At 42.9% G+C, this 19,512-nt stretch overlaps 2 long non-coding RNA genes across 4 annotated transcripts in view; one reads left to right on the forward strand and one right to left on the reverse strand.

Moving 5' to 3' along the window:
• Positions 1 to 17,950, reverse strand: part of LOC104322097 (uncharacterized) — a 79,555-nt gene extending 61,605 nt beyond the window's left edge. Inside the window, exon 1 of the long non-coding RNA XR_011327945.1 lies at positions 17,748 to 17,950. This is a non-coding gene — a long non-coding RNA (uncharacterized lncRNA). The remainder of the gene's footprint in view (positions 1 to 17,747) is intronic.
• Positions 1 to 19,512, forward strand: part of LOC104324811 (uncharacterized) — an 86,230-nt gene that overhangs the window by 32,438 nt on the left and 34,280 nt on the right. For all 3 annotated transcript variants that reach the window (XR_011327940.1, XR_011327941.1, XR_011327942.1), the window contains 2 exons: positions 905 to 1,056; positions 12,532 to 12,621. This is a non-coding gene — a long non-coding RNA (uncharacterized lncRNA). The remainder of the gene's footprint in view (positions 1 to 904; positions 1,057 to 12,531; positions 12,622 to 19,512) is intronic.

Here is a 19,512-nt window from a genome sequence, read left to right on the forward strand (position 1 = left end):
AAGTGACTTAGTCTACATTCAAAGAAAATTAAGTGGTGTTACTGATTTCCAAAAAAGTCACTGAAGAGATGGACAGATGTATTTTGTTTCAAGGGTCTGTGGGGCCTGCTGCTCTAGAGTACCATGAATCCAAATAACATTGATACTACCTAGTCTGACAGATGAAGCAAAATCAAAGAACACTCATGCAAAATGGCCAGAATAAAAGTTATGAGTAAAACTGTTGTATCTCTGTGTTAAAGTAAAGTCTGGAAAAGGAAAATTATTTTGATTTCCAGGTAAAGGAGAATCCATAGGAGAGCACATGAGTGAAAAGGTTTTTGGAATGCAAGATGTATAAGCATGTTTCAAAAGAGTTGCATTTGTTTAATCTAGAGAAGACTGGGGAAAATAATCTGACATCTGAAGATTATTGTGAAGAAAATGGTCATCAATTGTCTTTTGTACCGAGTTGGGGAAGGACAAGAAAAAATTATCTTAGTTTACAGTAAAGAAGAACAGGCTACATATTTGTAAAATCCTTCTAAGTACAAGAAGTTAAAGTTATGTTAAATACAGTTAAAGACTGGAACCAGGTTACCTGGCGATGCTGGAGCATCTTCCTCACAGGCAATTTAGAACAGATTAGACAAAAAGTTTCTGTCATCACAATGCTCTTACATCTATCTTCTTTCATAATTGTTGGCCCCACTCAATAAATAATGTGGACTATAAAGAAGTAATTTGAAAAATAAATTCAGAATGTGGAGATGAAATTGGATAGTCTGAACACAATAAATCATCAAAAATGCAGGTATCTTTTTTTTGTCAATAGGTGTATGCTTGTATTTTGTATTGCTTTCTATATTTTAATTTTCACTTCTTTTAATTTTAAAGTTCATATACATATAATTTCTCTTTACAGATCGTCGATAAGGATAAAGCATTTTACCTGTTCATGCAAGCAGTACTATTACTCTGCTTCCGCTACTCGATCCTCCGGGCAGGAAGCTGGTATCAGCATTGTCAATACCCTTTTTCCTTGGCTTCTAATTCTATCTAGCACATGCTCTTCAGGTATGTATAGCTTTGTAGATATTATGGGGAAATAGTGTGCATTCAAAACACATGTAGTTTCTTTTAAGTCACATATAGATAACTAGAGTTTATTGTTTGACAGAATAGCTGAAAAAGTCTGATTCCTAAACAAAACCAGAACTTTGGTGATGAATTTTACTTTCCGTGGTTAACAGTCTATTTTTACTGTGATAAGTAAAGCCTGTTAGTAATAAAAATGCAACCTAGTATCTATGCTGTGATAGTGGAACCCTAAAGTGAAATTAGTTGGTGATATTAGAAAGTATCACTTCTATTTCTGCTCCAAACCTCAAGATATTTTATTCTCCTGTACTCAAAAACAACATTAAAGGAAGTGTATGGTTCATGTTACCGACATTCATGGCCTTGATTATAATGTGAATCATTTGTGTATATGCTTTTGTTAGAGCATAAAATATGTAACATAAGAGAGCAAGGATATTGAAGGCATGAGGATCATTTGCCTATTCAGAATACGAACAGAATTCAGTCTATTCAGAATACTGGCTAGCATGTCTGTTCTTTCTAAGAAATTCAGTTTGCAGGCTGATGAGAAAACCATTTATATTTATTACTGTGATAATCTGTTACCTGCTTAAGGACTTACGTGTTCATATCAAACAATAATTAAAGTCTTCAAATTAAAGTGTTTATCTTCCAGTGGTTTTTCTTGTATTGGGTCTGTGACAGGAAAGGCTGTGAACATTTGGAAATGGACATTTTATTGTACCTTCTTCCCTCAAATTGTGTTAGAAACGTTTCAATTATTAGAAGCAGCTGTATTAAAAATGTGAATAGTGTACAGAGAATCAAGTGGCTTTCACTCAGTTAACCTCCCAGAGAGGAAGATCTAAGTAAGAGAAGTAGCACCCCTTCCCTTCTGTAGCTTGCTCTGTCTTGTTGTGATATGGAACCAAGGGGTTCCAGTATAACGTTTCTGTTCCATACTGCACTTGAATCACCTAGATTTACCTGGCTTTGGTTTATGTTGGGTTTTTTTTTTAAAGTAGGAGACATCTACTTGTGCTATTTGAGAATTAACTTAGAAAGAGACCACCAAAGTCTTAAAACCTTTATAATACAAGCCAGTCTGGAGAAAGATTGTTGTCAACTTGAATGGAATTATTCAGGAATATGAATCACATACCACTGCACCTTTATATTAATACAGTTTATAGAGAAGAAAAACAGTATAGGTCAGAACAGCTTTTGGAGGAACATGTCTAGGAAATAACTTTAGAATGTTTAACTCACACTTTTTTACAAGGATAGGAAAATATAATTCCTGGATAGAAGTGAAATACTGCTTTAAAAAGGCCTCTGAAAGTTGAGTGACTTGACTTTTCATGAAACTCAAAGAAGTAGCTTATGATCCAAGATGTTTCGTGAAGAGTGAATCATAGTTCTAAATTGTGAGATGCCTTAATGACTTGAACAAATTGAGAAAAATGAAAGAACTCCTAAGGCTCCTTTTACTTACAGTTGAAATCTAAGGTTGACTGGTTTTACTTCTCAGAACTTGCTTTTCAACACATATATTAATTTAATAATTTTTGTAATTGAACATTCACATTTATATTTATAGTTTGAAGTTATAAAATGCAAACTATATTTTCAGCTTTCCCATTTAATATTTTATCTAAAAGTTTAGAAATAATTTTTGCTGACTAAAGAAAATATTTACTTAACCAGAGGTGATATTTATTATGACGAGAAATTTAGTTTTCCTGCATCTCTTCAGAGGCCCAATGCAGCTACTACAGAAATCAGCCCCAAGCAAGGTGCCTGTGTCTTATTTTGGGTAGTATGATACTCAGAAAAATGTAGAGCTAATAATATAGAAGGACCTACCCCCCATTTTCAAAGGTGCCAGTGAATTTATCATTTAATAATTTTGAAAATATTACTTACAGATTAAATAAGGACATTTGGAAACAGTAAGAATAGTTAAAGGGTGGTTAGGAAGAAAAAGAGTATATGCAGTTTGATTAAGTGAGGTAAACAACCATGTACAAGGAAACTGGAATGATATTTATTTAAGTTGGCAGGAGAATGTATAATTGGAGGTGGAATTGGGAAAACATGGTGTGCAGTTATTCTGAGTTATTCTATTTTAGCAGATGTAATAATGTTTTAAAGTGGTGGTAATCCCCTTATTTAACATAGCTGCAACTGGACTGGACAAAGTAGTAGAAACTGTACTTCAGAAACAATCTTACGGTTGGATATAGGTTGGAAAGTGTGTTAGCCTTTAAGAGTGCAGAAGTTTTCTGGCCTATTTTGAGAAACAAGTAAGAAAATGTCAGAATTCAGAAAATATTCTCTGTGGAGTGCTAGAAAGTGTATTTGTATGTAGTTTTGGGCTCTCCAAACTAGTATTGTGAAGTGCAGTGACAGTATAAAGAGATGGCTGCTTTCTTAATGCAGTGTGTGTGTTAATTCGTATAGCCCAGTTTGCCATCTACGTTGGCCAAAGCACAGAGAGTTAACTCATCTGGGATGCTTTTGGCTGCTGCTTTGAGTGGTTGTGTAGTTGGATTTTGTTGCTGGTGTGTATGTGTCCCATGAGTGCAAGGACAAAATATATGGACAATTTGAGGAGTCCATTAGATGGTATCAGCAGACTACTACTTGAAGCACCCTCGTGTCCACTCTCCTCAGGGCATTAAATAGCGATGTGAGTACAAACATTTATCAGTTCATTGTTTCCATTGTACCACAGAGATGGAAATAATGCAGTATATGTACTGTGTGATTCATTTAACATTATATGTAATAGTATAATTAATTTCATGCAGTAAATTAAGTCTCCTTATGACCATTAGCAAAATACAGTTTGAGTTAACATACTAGATATATCTCTTTATATATGGATAAAGGAGTCCTAAGTTACTGGGGTTTAAGATTTTCTCTAGGGTGATTCTTCAGAGAGCAACACATCCCATAGTAACATTTCCTTTTTCCAAGAGGAAACATACAGCAGGGGAGGGAGGGAGAAGACTTCCCTTGCACAGAAATCTATTTATTTCTGAATTCCACAAGTAAAGCTATAGTTACGATTTAAGACAGTGTCTGTTCTTCAGTGTCCTAAAAGCTGTGATTCTGAGCTTCTGGGACATATCCATTACCAGGGTCCGCTTGTATTGGCAGGGAAGGCTGATGGTGCCAAGAGGAGCGTGATTCCCCGCACAAGTTGCTGCCCAAGCACCCAGCAAGGGATCAAAGATTCATCAGCAATATGGCGTGTCTTTGATTCGTGTATTTTAAAGTCCAGGGCCTGAAAAGACCTATTTATTACTTGCATGCTCCCTGCAGGGACCTTGATAGTGACTGGCTTTGTGTTGAATGCCTTCTGTATTTATAGCCCCGATAGCGGTGACTGTATTTTCAGTACTGTGTTGTACGTAGCACTGAGTGACTTGTTGGTCTTGTGGCTCTTCTCTCTCTTACTCTCTAGCAAGCTATCTGGCTTATTAGAAACAATAAACACCAGAAATAGATTCCCTTCTACAACTGACTGCAGAAGCAACTGTACCATTACAAATCGGTGACAGAGCCTTCTGTATCTACAACTTCACAGAAAGGGTGAGGGGGCTAGCGGTTCAGTGTCAACTATCAGTGCCTCAGCACTTTCATTTGCTATTTCAAATTCAGACTGGAGTAGTATCTGTAATCTCCTAACCAATCACTAATCCTCAGGGATTTTGAACTGCCAGCCTGCAAGATGTCTATTTTTACACAGGGGTCTGTGCAGCAGAGAAAAGATATTAGATTCCTCATAGGAACACTGGGCTACATTAGAGTGCTGCCCTTCAGACTTTCTCCTGAACCAAGCAGGAATTTCCTATCGGTTTTCTGTTCCCCCTGCCTCCTCCCTGAAAAAGTAGCCGTCATCACAGCCTGTCTCTGAAGATGAAGGACTGAAGAGTAGTACCGCGACAGGTGATGGATTCAGTTCACACAGGTCTAAAACTATGTGATCAGTAGTGCTCAGAGTTCCAAAAACAGCAACGTGGATTTGAAACACTTGGTTATGGTTTTGCTGCTACACATTGTAGTAGCAAGAGCTTTTTACTTCCTGGAGGAGAGATCCTAGACAGTAACAGGTCAATTAAATCAGCTTCTAGGTCATCTTTTAAGATCAGTGAAAACTTCTCGGCATTTATAGTCTCTCAGAAAACATTCTGTACTTTATCTGTGTTGTGCACAAAGTTGACTGAAACCACCGCCTTGCAACTACCTGGTACATGCCGCATCAGATGTCTACGGTACACAAAGAAGTTCTCTCCTCATAAAACTCCAAACAAACGATACTCGGTACAGTGTCGTCTTCATACTTTAATGTACCAAGGGTCTGGGTGACAGACAGGTCTGTTCAGAGAGAGGGATTTGCTCACATTCAAAATCTCTGTGATGCTCAGGGGATGCTTTGTCTCCATGTAAACATCTCAGAGTCAGGACCCTCTGCCTTGAATAAAAGGTACATTCGGTTTTGTTTTTCAGGGACATACCAAGCAAGTGCCGATAGTCAATGTGATAATTAATTGTATGTTTTGTCAACAAGCCAGTGAGGGGCAAGACCATCTTCAGGAACTTCTGTGTGACATATGGCTCTGCATTAAGCCAGTCAGAACCAGGCAACGCTTGGGATTAGAGCTGGTCACGTTAGAGGCTCTGAGCCTTTCTCCTTCAGCATATCTCACCGTCGTAGCGGGGAGTCAACAGGAATGACCTGTCTTCCAGAGTTACGTTTGTCAAATGGGGACTCCTAAACGTGTGCTTGTCCATAACAGACATGAATAGGTGTCCTGTTCTAACTACAGGGATGCTGAGAGCTCTTGAAATAATGTTTTGTTTACCTCTTTAATAACATGGGGTTTGTATGCCTTTTTTTTTTTTTAACCTTTCTTTGTGTCTTGTGAAACTTTCAGTACAGTCTTTTTACCTGCTTAGCCAAACATGCTCTTCCGAAATAATAACCAGATCCTGCAGCCAAACCCGGTATGATTATAGCAGATTGACTGGGCGTTGCCTAGGTGAAATCTGCTGACAGAAACTATTTTGCAACAGATCATTTGGTGTCAAATAGAGTCACTTTAACTAGAGTTACTCACAAACCTAAATGAAAAGACTTTCTGTTTGAGTATCCTAGCATCGTCAGTCTCCCTTAACCTCTTCTACTTCAGTAGTACGGGACAGTTTAATAGCTTTGACACTAACTGGAGTTGACATAATTTCTCTAGAAGTGCATTTTTCTGCAATAGCTGCTTATCTTCGTCTGTACAGGGATACAGTGTACCTTACCTTGTAGTAAGTTTTCTGAAAGGCCTTTGTTTATATTTTTACCTAAGAACGGAGACCTGTCTTACCTATTTGTACAACTTTTTACTAATAGAAACTGGGCTTTCCTGTCGTGTCTGAGAAATATTCCTGTGCCTTGTAAAACACATAGCAGGGAAAATGGGAGCATACTGCATGGGTTATGAATCTCCTGCTGAAATAATAGGAAAGTCTCACAAGCTTCTGCTGTTTTAGTTATGATGTTAACTGTGCCCACTTACGGTCTACTGCCAAACTCTAGAAACAATGCCCTCCTCCTTTAGAGGAAGCTTGAACTACTTCATCTTTGGTTTTCTACTTCAGTTTTTAGATAAAGTTTACATTGGTTCCTTGAGCTTTAGTTCTTAGCAAGTGATTTTCTTAGAACGGGGCTGATTTCTGTGGGTTGGCAAATTCTCTTCTCTTCATTTCCACTCCCTACTATTCTTTAGATTCTGCTTGCAGAAAGACCAGCAGGGTTTTAAGAGCACAATATGCATGACTGCATCTTTTCCTCTAATGCATCTTCCCTAACAGTGGGAAAGAATGGCTCTCTCAGAATGTGCTCATCTAAGCTTCCAGTTCCCCAGGATCTTGGAAGGACTTCTGTGCAATAGCAGCTTCAGCATCTGCCACAGATAGCAGGCAAACTGGTGGTTGATTGGCAGAGCTAAGAAGAAATAGATTTCCAGCACAGGGGCAATGGACTCTTCCTCAGAGACTTTAATTACAGCACCCCTCTAACACTTCAAAACAGCAATAAATGTTTTAAAATCACCCACGAAAAGGATGGAGAGGGATCGACTTTTCACCTTCTCCATCAGTAAAAAAGGAGGGTGCATCAGATGAAGCTGGCAGTAGGCAGGCTCAAAGCAAATAATACCATAAATTATATTGTTTTATATGTTCATGGGTAATATACTCATGCCATTCTTTGCCTAAAGACAGTATGGATGAAAGAAGTTCACATGGATCTCAGGAGAGACTGCACAAGACCTTGGAAGAGAGATGTAGTAAAGGTCACTGACTAGACAAACCACATCAGGCTCAGGAAACCCCCCCGAGCTAAAACAAAGTTGGATGCTGGAACCCATGGGCATTATCAGATGTGCTTGTCCTGGTCCTGCTGTTCTCCGAGAGAGTACCTGGGTAAGAATTGGCTCATGCCTGCTGTTGGAGATAGGTAAATGGGCCAAGTGCATGACTGGTCTGAACCAGTCTAACCTCTCTTGTATTCTTAAAATAAGGTTTATTTATGAATCTTGGCCTACTCGCAGTCTTTGCAAAAATGAAACAAAAATAATTTCAGGACCTTCCCCTCTTTAAATTCAACCAACTAGAGCCAACCTTAGTCAGTCATTCTCATTCTTTTTACTGCACTGTCAGCTTTGCTAACTACATAGTCTGTGGTATGTCAAAGATTTTATGACATATGTTAATGAAATGCCTCCAGCTCACCTCTTTTCCCTCACTTCATCATGCTCTTACGTAAACCAAAATTCATTCATCTTTATCTTTTTAGAAACTTGTTGCTACCACTGTAATTTTGAGCAGTGACTTTTCTTGTTCCTTATGCTGGCATACAGATTCTCTCTACCACAGAGAGGAAATCTTTGAGCCCACCAAAGAAAAGCACAAGAAAATTAATAGAAAATCCATGGGATAGTGTTGTTTACATCACAGCAATTTGGGAGGAGGAATTTCATTCCGATCCTTGTTAAGTGAATAAGTCAAATCCACAAATCTGTAATGCCAAATCTATAAGTCATGTTCCAAAATTCAGCAAGCCAGGATCACAACCTTTGGACATTGTCAGAAATAACTTTCCTTCTCCTTCTTTCAACTTGGGGAGTTGTCCTGACAGTAGGTTTATCCTCCTAAGTCACTTAGCAAGGTCAAGGAAATTCAATGGGAAGTCTCTATATTTAGCAGAGATTAAGGTGGTCAATGCTTACGTTCAGTTCCCTGGTTAGCTTAGAGTCTTTCCAATTTTCAGTAGATAGGCATAGGTGAACGCAGCTAGAGCTCGAGGAGGAGGGGAATAGGAAGGGATGGAGGTACACGGGAGGATCTAGAGCCCTTCATAGCATCCTTTCACCCTCTGCCTCCTGCTGCTGGTAAATCTGCACCTGAAGAGCCAGTGCTTAAAAAAAAAAAAAAGCCTCTCCTGTTTGGCTTTTTACTTTTAACACCTCAGGTGTTGAGCAAATGAAGGCAAACCTCTGTGCCAGGGCTCTGTCTCTTTAACTTTGTATGTACACCAGCAGGCACAGTAGGAACCCGTTCTGTTTTGAACATACTATAGCATAAATGGCTGATAAATCAGAAAGGAAGGAATCCACATTTTCTATTACTCCTGCAGCCTCCTGGAGTGATTAATATGTTTAATGAGTTCTATATGGATGCTTTATTTAAATTAAATGTTTCTTTTTTAACAAGACCACTTAAAATTAAGTATGGAAGTAGGGCAGCTGGTATTAAGGTTAAATTTACTATATTATTTTAAAATAACACAATAAAAATACTATGCAACACATTTTTTGATGCCAGAGTTTTAGAGAAAGTCAAACCACTGAAGGGGTGGAAGTCACTGGCAGAGCAGTTGGACCTATAACCTACAGAATGCTGAACCTGCTTCCGATAGCTTTTTTTTTTCTCTTTTAATGTACTCATCTACTTTATAATAATGACTAGTATGTTCAAAATTGAAAAAATCCACTGGGAGATGAAAAAGCAGGCAATTACATTTTTTCTCATCAGGTCCATGAATAAAAACTGTTACGAGGATGAGATGTACTAGTACTAAAGTCTTGATGGTGGTGCTGACCAGAAACAATCACTTCAGTTCACCAACTAGCAGTGATTAGTCCTTGTTGAATAAATCAGCTTTCAGTGCAGTATGTTCTGATAATTTTTTTTTCTTACATGTTATGTACATCTATGGTTATTTAATTTAACTGATGAAAAATGAAGTGCTCTTTTGCTACATTTTAATTGAATTCCATTTTCCATCTACACACAGTTTACGAACTGTAATTGGAAGGCTGAATCATGTGGTAAAGAAAAGCCATTAAATTTTCTATCGTAAAATGTAAAACTTGAAGAATCAGAGGTTAGCTATATAGATGATTAAATAAAGATTGTACAGGCATGAAATAACAATCTGGATAGCAAAAAGAACCATTATTTTGTAAAGAGGGTATATTTTGTTGAATAAGGGCCTTTAAAATGAAAAAAAAAAAAAAGCAAATGTAAAACCAGATCAAAATAGACCGCGTAAGACAAGGTCTTTCTCTTTTCTGTTTTCAAAGGTAGCTAGAATTGATAATTGGACTCAGAGACGCAAACCAAGCCACCCAGCCTGCCGGTAACACGCGCTTGTAGTTCTGGGTCCTAAACAAACACAATATGGGCCTTGCAAGTGCTTTAGAAAGCCCTGGCTAATAATCAGTTGTCCAGGAGTCCCCTCTGACCTGCGCCAGCCCTCCTTTGCCTTGGAACAAAACCCCGGCAGCCGCTGCTGGTACGAGCCGTGGTGGTGCAGAAGCCGCAGCCCTCGCCGCTGCCGCTGCCTCTGCCTCCCCTGGTCGCTCCCTGCGTGCAGCGAGGGAAACCTGCCTCTGCAACCTGGGGTCAGAGCAAATTGAAGCAAGCTGGGCAGCTGAGTTACCAGAACCTGCCTCAGAATAAGGTAGAAGGAGATGACCTGGGGTTAGAGGACCCTGACTGTCAAGTGTGTTGCCTTGACAAATAGTAATTGCTTGACAATTGCTCTGGGCTTGGAAAACATATGTTATCGTGTTCATGCTGTATCCACTGATAGAGGTTGTTTTCATTACACATACTGGATATTTCTAACTCCACGGAACCTACTGATGTGTGAAAACATAGATAAGTTCAAACCAGAGGTCTCCAACTTGAAAGTCTGGAACTTGAAAGTCTCTCCTTTGTTCGAGTTACTCCTTTTGGCTAGCGGATATCTGTCTTTAACTCGAGAATCGGTCTATGTCCAGCGTCTACAGTGGTCTTTGAAATGCCTTTTTTTTTTTTTTTTGAATGGTGTCTTTGTTAGGGCTGGAGAAGTTTCAATGAAAGAATATCTCGGTTTTGTGCTTGGTGAAGGCTATCGTATTAATTATCTCCTTGTACAGGTTTCAGCATTAAGGCTGTTGGACGCATTAAAGAGCAGTCCCCCCTCACAGATCGGTGTTTAAGGCACGTGCAGAAGTTCAGCATTGATTACATGTTTTATACTCTGTAAGAACTTAAATTTTTTGGTCTGTACTGTAACAGAACTTCCTTTTGACCTACTGTCTACAGTTACTGTTTCTTCCCCATTCAGCAAAAGTTTTAGTGATAATATAAACATAAGCCTATTTCAGTTGAAAAAGATTTTGTTTTCTTTGAAATAAAGTACTCCTTTTTCTGAAAAGCTGCTGAGTCTCTCCCTGAAATAATCTTATCTTTTTATGGTTTTCCTTATACCTTAACACGTGTCTGCTCAAGCACTGAGAAACTTCTCAGTGCAAGAAAGGCTGTAGAGAGATGTAAAAGATGATAGGAAATTTTGGCGGGGGGGATATAGATTGCTAAAATAAAAAAAGGGAAGGGGAGGCAGCATGCGATGTATAGCACTTGTATGGGCTCAAGTGGTTCAAGAGGTGTACGCTTGCTGTATTAAAGCAAAGGGGGCAGGAGTCTGTCAGGGGTCAGTACATGGTCACTCATGACCTCAGGGCCATAGAGAGGTAGAATCCTTCTGACATGATTTGCAAGAGAATGTGTGGGCTTTGATTCATTCATTTACACAGCATCAGAAATTAAATAGGATGCTGCTTTCTTATTTGGTGAAGACTTCAGTCATCCAGCTCAGCATCTTCCATTAAACTTCTTATCTTTCCTGCCATTTTTGTGTGCCTCTTGCGTACTTCCAGCAGGCTCTCCCTCTAGAATGATGAATCTTAATGCATGCGAAAAGGGCAGTTTTGCTACTACTTGTGAATTTGTTGTCATATGACACAACCTGTCATTATTTTAATTCTTGCTTTCAAATGAAATGTCTGCCAGTCTGTATGCTGAAATTGTGTATTACTAACCACTACGACAGTAATACCTAGATGTAATACACAGCTTTTTATCTATAGATCTCAACCTGGAATGAGACTTTGTTCCTTTTAAAACTCACAGCACTGAGGTAGAAGCAGCTGAGGCAAGATTAAACCCCATTTATAGCTTCTCACTGCTGGGTTGCTTGACTGATGATACCGTAATGCTAGAGCTCTTCTAGCACCAGCGTGCCCCTGACTCACAGCCCAGCATCTGTGCAGAGCTTTGTGCAAATTCTCCCACCGCACCCAAAACTTCCCCTTTTCCAACAGGAGGAGGTTTGTGGCTTCCTTCCACAATTCCTACAGAAGGATCCTTCCCTGGGGTGAGATACGAAGCTTTCAGGGCCCTTTCCCAGCCAGGTCTTTGTATCTCATTTGAAGAATGTGGGAGACTGGTGAGGATTTTGATCACCGTCATTTTCGGTTCTTTTATGTGGAGGTAGGATACAACATGAGAACTCCTTTAAGGGAGATCTTCCTAGCTGGATTAGGTTTTTGACATTCAGGAGGCACTGCTGAATTCTGGAGGCACCTTGCCTCTGGAACTATGACTTCTGTATTTTGAAAAGACAAATACACAGGTGAGCAAAATGTTGCTGAACACGTACTTCAGACCTTGGGTTGGTTTAGACTTTTTATAACCTTACTATATGTAGCCTTGGGACATCCTGTAAGCATTATTTTGTCTCTTAGATTCAGGGAGAGGGAGGACAGTTTTAATTGTCCCTCTCTTAGAATCGAAAAGCCATTGGCAAAATTCTGAGTTGGGGACAGGATTACAGCCCTCGTTTGAACTCCCACTCCAAACCTTGGCCAAAACACCATCCATCTTCCACCTCGATACGGATTTAACATCAGCTGTATGATTAAACTTGAAATGTCTGTAGGAACAGTAACAGCAGTCTGCGCTCAGATGGTGGGATGAAAGAGAGAGCAATTATATTCTTTAAGGTGTTAATCCAGTTTATTTAAGCATGTTCAGGAAATGATGGCAAGTCACCTGATCTCTTGTGTCATTTATTTACAGGTCTACTTTACCTGTAGTGCTGAGCTATCGCGATAGTTTGTTTTTTACGACTTGCGGCAAGCGTGAAGCTTTCAAAACCATGTGTCAAAGGTAAGTTAGTTCAATAATATTCTTATTTGTATATGCCCCTGAAAACACCGTACATTTACAGGGAAAGTTTTCATCACTTAATTGAAGGCTCAGCTCTGGTGGTAAGTCACAGTCCTGAGTGAAGGATGTTGAGAAGCAGTGTGTGCTCCCGCAGGGAGCTCAGAGAGAGATTTTCTCCCCGCGCTCCCCAATACACTGAGGAAGCGTGTGTCCTGCACCCGCTCTTAAAATAGTGCAGCCTCATCCTTTCCTTACAGCTCGCAGGGCAGGAGTGGGGAGCAAAGGTGAAAGGATAGTAGCCCAGATCCTCCTTCCCATTTTGGGTCTGGTTTTCCCTGTTGAGTGAAGAGAGCATTAATTGTGCATGACCATTATGGGAAAGGACCCTTTGCTCTCAGCCTTCGCAGTTCTTCTGACATAGGCCAGGTTTAATCTAGTCTGTGTTAGGAGAAACTAAGTACCCTTACAGGGTTATAATGAGCTTCTCCCTCATTTTCATTTTCCCTCAGTGGTATGTAAATCATTGCTTGTAAGGGATAAAAATCCAAAGGAGTTACGAAACTGAAGTGATTGCACTAATGTGGAGCTCCTTCTAGTTAGTCTACAGTGTTCATCGCATTGTTTAGTGTTGTAAAACTAAAATGAAATAAACTCTGGATCGAAAGAGACTATCTAATATTTCTCTAACCAACTAATAAAACTGACAAAATGAAGTAGATTACTAAAGAAATCTTTACAAGCAAGGATAGACAATGTGCAAGTCAGGAAATGGGTTTGTTGGAGTTTCACATGTGGGTAGGGATTTAAAAGTTATCCAGATATAGTAGTTCACAGATTTAACTTGGAAAGACTACCAAAATTAATATTTAGTCAGTAGTTGTGACAGCCAATCAGTACACTGTCATACAGTGGAATCTTTGTGAAATTTATTATTTTATAAGAAAGGATGTTCATGCACATACCACGTTCAGGCAGAAACAAGGATACTGAGAGTCCTGAAAAGGTACAGTGGTTTCGATATTCTGTTTTGCCAGCTAGTGTTGCCTAGTTTCCGGTGTATTTATTTTTTACTTCTTTGTGCAGTCTAAAGAGCATATTTCTCATCAGATGAACGACTACTGATTTCCTGATTTCCATTCTTCTTTTACAAAAAATCTATTTGTAGCTGTAATCCATGCTGAGAGCACTTTTAGTCGGTGCGAGGTGTATCTTGTGTACACCTTTGGTACACATTTTAAAGTAATGCCCTGATGAGCTAATATCATCTATACATATGTAGTATTCAGACTGTTAAGTGTACACGCAGAAAATATTCATGACAACTACTACAGTACTTTAAAATATTCTGGAAGATATATTACTTTTTGTGAAGCATTAATGCCAAACTTGGGAAAACAATACTTCTCATTTCCAGACACTAGAAATGAAACCTGCGTAAAGGTTTCTCCAAGAACGCTATCTCTCTTCAGTTAGAAGGGTCATGCCATCACTGGCTAGCTGCTGGAAGGAAGAGAGAGTTTTCTTTTCTTTCCCACTTTCCATAAAACACCAGTTACTATAAAAGGATAGCTGGAGCTGTGCTGCTTTCTTCCTGTGCCTCGGGCTCCATTTTTAAAAACTTTTTTTCTCCCCCTGTGTCTTATCTATTGTGAATAACTACTGCACTTTCCTGCTGTTAATAGTTTTGTCATACGGCTGCAACAATATAAAATGGACATTTTGGATAACTTAAGAGCTGGGTACAGGCTTCTAAAAAGCAGTAACTGGACTTGCAGTCTTGTTAGTTATGCATGGCTGCTGCTTGTTAAAGTGCTACTGTGCAAAAGCTGAAACACTGGAACTGCCTGCTTGCAGAACCAGGAAGACTATGCCGTCTGTATTGGTTGAATTTCCAAACCCAAGTTAGTAAGAAACTTTTCAACTGAAAAGATAGAAATGCGTTTAGAGTTTTAAATGAAAGCTGTAGAAATTCATAGCACAGGCCTTTATGGTCACTGGAGAAAATGGCTTGTTATCATTAGGAATTACGAGGCTGCATTTTTTAAAACAAGCTGGGGGGTGAAGTACAGAATTACGGTACAAAAAAATGAGAAAGTATCAGACACCAAATGGTACAGTCAGAATGGTCACAGATACAATACTACAGCAGAAGCTGACTGATAATCTTTTTCAAGTGTGAAAAGGGAAAGGAGTGGTCGTTCAGATAATCGTATGCTAAATTACTCATGTATGTAATTTGGGTAATCAAAGGGAAAGCAGGCTTAGATAAATTAATAATAACAACCCTTATTTTTATAAAACCGAGAAAAATATTATCTTGATCTTGCAGACCTAAAAAGCCTTTGTACTGTAACATAAAATTAAGTAAAAACTGCATCCTGTATGTATTAGAATGCAGGTTTCAGCCTCCCAGTGAGTTAATACAGTTTCACTTTTCTTTGTACTCTAGTAACCCAACTCTAGTCTCCAGTGCTTTTTGATAGTTAAACCCGAAGGGGCTATTAATGTGAGGAGATGTGTATGCCTCTGTGTGTGTATATATATATATATATATATGTACCTCCCTTCCTAATGGATTAATTCAAGACATAGAGGTAATACAGAGAAAGTATGCTCCTATTTTATTTGCTGAACACTAACACCTTTACATGTGGGATATTGAACTGACATTTGTTTATCATCTCTGGGAGTGTGGCAGGTCTGCAGAATGACTAATACCAATCCCAAGGCCAGAAATTGAGAGCAAAGCGGGTCCGAGGTACACAGAAACTTAGCTCACGGTGACGGGAGCTGGCTCCAGTTCCTGTGCCTCAATCTACAAGCCACCTCCCTACCCAAGCTGCTTTTCCAGTAATGCATCTATTTTCCACCTCATGCCTCTACCCACCTTTTGTTTTCAGAAGACGGACGGTGTTGGGGTTTGCTTTATACCGTTGCCGCTTTGATGTCTCTCTGTGACAAGCTCCAGAGCCGCAGAAGCAGCCTGGCAGCAGTGCTCGAGCCCCAAGAGCCGCGGAACTTGGGGAGCCCTCGAGCCGGTTACGGCTCTCGGTCACTGGCCAAGCCGTTGCTCGCAGAAGTTAGCATGCTCAAGTTGACATTGATCCCTCAAGGGACGAGCTACCAGCTAAACAAAACTGGAGCACAGGGCTAGCCAAGCATAGATTCCCTGTGACCCCGTGTCAGGACCTGTGATCCTGTTGTAAAAGCCAGCTATGTTACCTCCTTGCCCTCCGAGACTCCCAGGGAATCCCTGAGGACATGGTGGGGGCTGGGGGGGGGTGTATTTACATCTCCTTCGTGTCTCCGTCCCAGTCTTCTTTTTTGGTTTGGGGTTTTTTTGGTAAAAACAAGAGGCGATGGCATACTTTAAAAAGGAACATTTGTTCCCTTACGAAGGCTTACTGCAACAAAGCAAGAATAATCTGCCCCATTAATTATAGATAATGGAAAACGTGTAAGTATCTACGTGGTTAAAGAAGCGAGCGTGCTGTCATTGATGGTATCACGACTGTTGTATACAGCCTGGAAAGGCAGATGCGCTTGAATTTTACTGGTAGGTCGGAATACATAGAAGCCAGGAGACCTGTAAAGCCCAACTATCCCCTATACTGAGGGTAGAAAAGCTCATTTGCTCATGCAGAGGAAATAGAGCAAAGATACACCGCAGCAGAGAAAGCTAGCAGGACAAAGGAGATACTATTGACTCATTCCAGGCTGCCGACTTTGCAGCTCAACTCCGTTTCCTTTTAACTTTTGTAACAGTAGGAGCTCAAAGCTTCTCCGTCTATTTTCTGCACAAATACAGAAACACCCAGACTTCAAAAAGTAATACGCTTTGAAGAAACCCAAACCATTAACGCATTCAAACCTGTGCGTACTACTAAACGGGGGGCTCGCGGTTGCAGGGAGTAAGTGCTGATGTTTTAGTAATTATTTTACGCGGCTGCGTTCTGGCACACCGTTGTCGACAAGCATCAGTTTGTAAAACGCTTTTTGTTGTTTTTAGTGTGATACGGATGTACTGACTGTGCCGTGGGTAAGTACTACTTCAGTATTTTCACAGACCCAAGTAAAAACCACCCACTTTCCCCCCCCCAGCAGCATGCCGCAACAAGTTCCTAACCCTGTAACATCACACTTGTAACACCGGGGGAAGCGTACCATGGGTGAAATTTAGATTTTTGTCCTCACTGCTTCAATCTATTTCCCATTTAAAAAAAAAAAAATTTAAAATTTAAAAAATCAGCTTTTTATTGTCCACTCCGGACAATTCGGGGTTCGAGCCCCCCCCCCCGAAAGAGACCGGCCCCTCGCCTCCCACCTTGCCCCCCCCCCCAACGAAGCGGGCGGGGCGCATCGGGCTGTCACTCAAGCGACGTCACAATACGCCTGTAAACACGCGGGCGGGCGGGGGCGCCTTTTCCCACCCCCCCCCCACCCTCCCACCCCCCCCCGGCCCCGTCCGAGGCCGGGGGGGGTGGTGGGAGGGTGGGGGGGGTGGGAAAAGGCGCGCCCCCGCTTGCTTCTTTACGCGCATGGTGGCGGCACGAAAGGTAGCATCACTGGGGCAGGGGATGACGTCATTCTCCCTCCGGCCAGTTACTGCCTGCGCTCGCACCGATCCGACTGGGAAAGCTTTGGGGGGGGGGCGGGTGTTTGTTTTACGCGTGATCGTATCAACATCTCCCCCCCCCTTTAAATCCCGCTCCGATCATCACCCCCCCCACGCCCCCCCCCGCAGCGGGGTGCGGAGGAGGGAAGGGTTTTGGGGTTTGTTTTGGGTTTTTTTTTTTGGGGGGGGGGAGCCCCGCGTTGCGCTGGGCCGAGCGGTAAACAAGTCTAACTTGCTTGGGGGGGGGGTGTGGACACCCCCCCCTCCACCTCCCCCCAACAAAACCCCGTTTCATAGCAGCTTTTGTTCGGCGGGCAGCGGCCACAGTGTCGCGTCCCCCCCCCCTCCAAATCCGCGGATCCCTGTGGCGCTGACCCCCCCCCCCCCCCAGCACTAAGCACCTCCAAACCAACCCCCCCCCAGCGCCTGCCCGCTCTCTGGGGCGGCAGGCAGGTAGGCAAGCAGGCAGCCCCCACCCCCGTAGAAAAGGCAGTAGGTAAATGACACTTACTGTCAGAAGAGGGGGGGGAAGCCCTTCTCTCAGTGCAAAAGCGAAATAACCACTCGCAGGACGTTGCCAGTATAGGAGACCGCGAGGAAAAAAAAAATATAAATAATCTTCCAGTAGCGTAGGGCGGAGGGGGGGGGAGGAGGGAGGCTTCGCCTCTTCACCGGAGAAAAATAAAATAAAAAAAAAAAATTAACCGTGCTCTCCTCCGCCCGCCCCCCCCCCCGGGTTGCCTTTTTTTGTGCAGTTTCAGCAAAGCTGCGAGGAAGTTGGTCCTTTTGTTCCACTATTTATAGATTGCGTCAACATTGCGAAAAGGAGAAGGCGGAGCGGTGGCACTTACTCCTCGTCGGGGGGGGGGCGGTGGAAGATATCGGGGTGGAGGGGCGGGGCGGGGGGGGGGGACACACAAACCGGGCGAGGAGCGCCCAACCGAGAGGCGGGGACCCCCCCCGGTGGGGGGGGTCCCCGCCTCTCGGTTGGGCGCTCCTCGCCCCCTCGCCCCCCCCCCCCCCGGGGACCCTGTTGCGGGACCCCTCGTTTGGGTGCTGGGAGGGCAGGTGCACGCACCGTCCAGCCCCCTTTATATATTTTTTTTCTTTGCGAGGTGATAGAAGGGTTAATTTAGGGAAAGGGGAAGGGCGGGGGGGGGGCGAAGCGTGAAACTTAGTCTCATCGGCAGCCGAGAAGAGAATTTTATTTTATTTTTTTTGGGGGGGGGGGTGGCACTTTTCTGGCCGCTGGCCAATGTTTCTAAAGTGAATGTAAACAAAGAAAACTGCAAACACGGGAGGAAGGCCTTCCACTGCCGCCGAGGTGGGGGAATGCCGTTCCCAGACGGGTGCTGAGCTTTGCTCACCCCCCCTCAGCCCCCCCCCCCCCGTCCTGAGCGCCCACGGTCACCCCTCCGTGGGGACGGCGCAGGGTAGCAAGCCTCAAAAAAAACCCACCCCACCCCAAAACCCCACCCCGAAAAGCGTCGTCTTGGTTTTTTTTCTTTTTTTTTTTTTTGCTTTCAACTCGGTGTTTTTGTTTGTTTTTTTTTGTTTTGTTTTTTTTTTAGTTTTTTTTTTGTTTCTTGGAGAGCGAAGGTTCGCCCCTCCCGTCCCGGGAAGGCCGGGCCGCCGTGCCCCGGGCGGGCGGAGGCCGGGAGCGGGCTTGTCCGAGCCTGCCGGGGCCGCTCCCGGCTCCGGCCTCGGCGGAGCTGCCGGGGTGTGGGGTGGGGGGGGAGATTTCGGGGGACTCCCCCTCCCCGGGGAAAAAAACCCCTCCTCTGTTTAGACGGGGAAATCCCGGTTTGCCAGCCCCGGGCCGGCGGGGCGGCACTGCGGGGTGAGAGGAGCCGGAGGGGAGGAGGAGGGCTGGAGGCGTGCGTGACCGTGACCAAAACACCCGTGACGGACACGGGGGCGATGCCCGCGCCCCGCAGAAGTACCGCCGTCGGACCGGGCGAGGTTCGGGTCTTTTTTTTTTTTTTTCCTTTTCTCTTCCCCCCCCCCCCCCCCCCCGCTCCTTGCTTTCGTGAAATCTCTGCCCGGATAATTTCCCTCGTAGTAAACGCTTCGTGACAACGGCTGCCTTCCCCACGATGATTTTTTTTGGGGGGGGGGTGAGGGGGGAGTGCGAGCCCTTCGGAGATCTCCTCCCTCCCTGCCGCTCGGCCGCGGGGCTCAGGTACTGCCGGGAGCGATCCCCCCAATTCCTTAGCGTGGTTCCCGGCGGGAAGCGGCCCCCGAGCCCGGGTTTTCCTCTCCGCGACAAACTCTGC

This window comes from Haliaeetus albicilla, chromosome 15, assembly GCF_947461875.1.
Source record: "Haliaeetus albicilla chromosome 15, bHalAlb1.1, whole genome shotgun sequence".
NCBI classification, from domain to species: Eukaryota; Metazoa; Chordata; class Aves; order Accipitriformes; family Accipitridae; genus Haliaeetus; species Haliaeetus albicilla.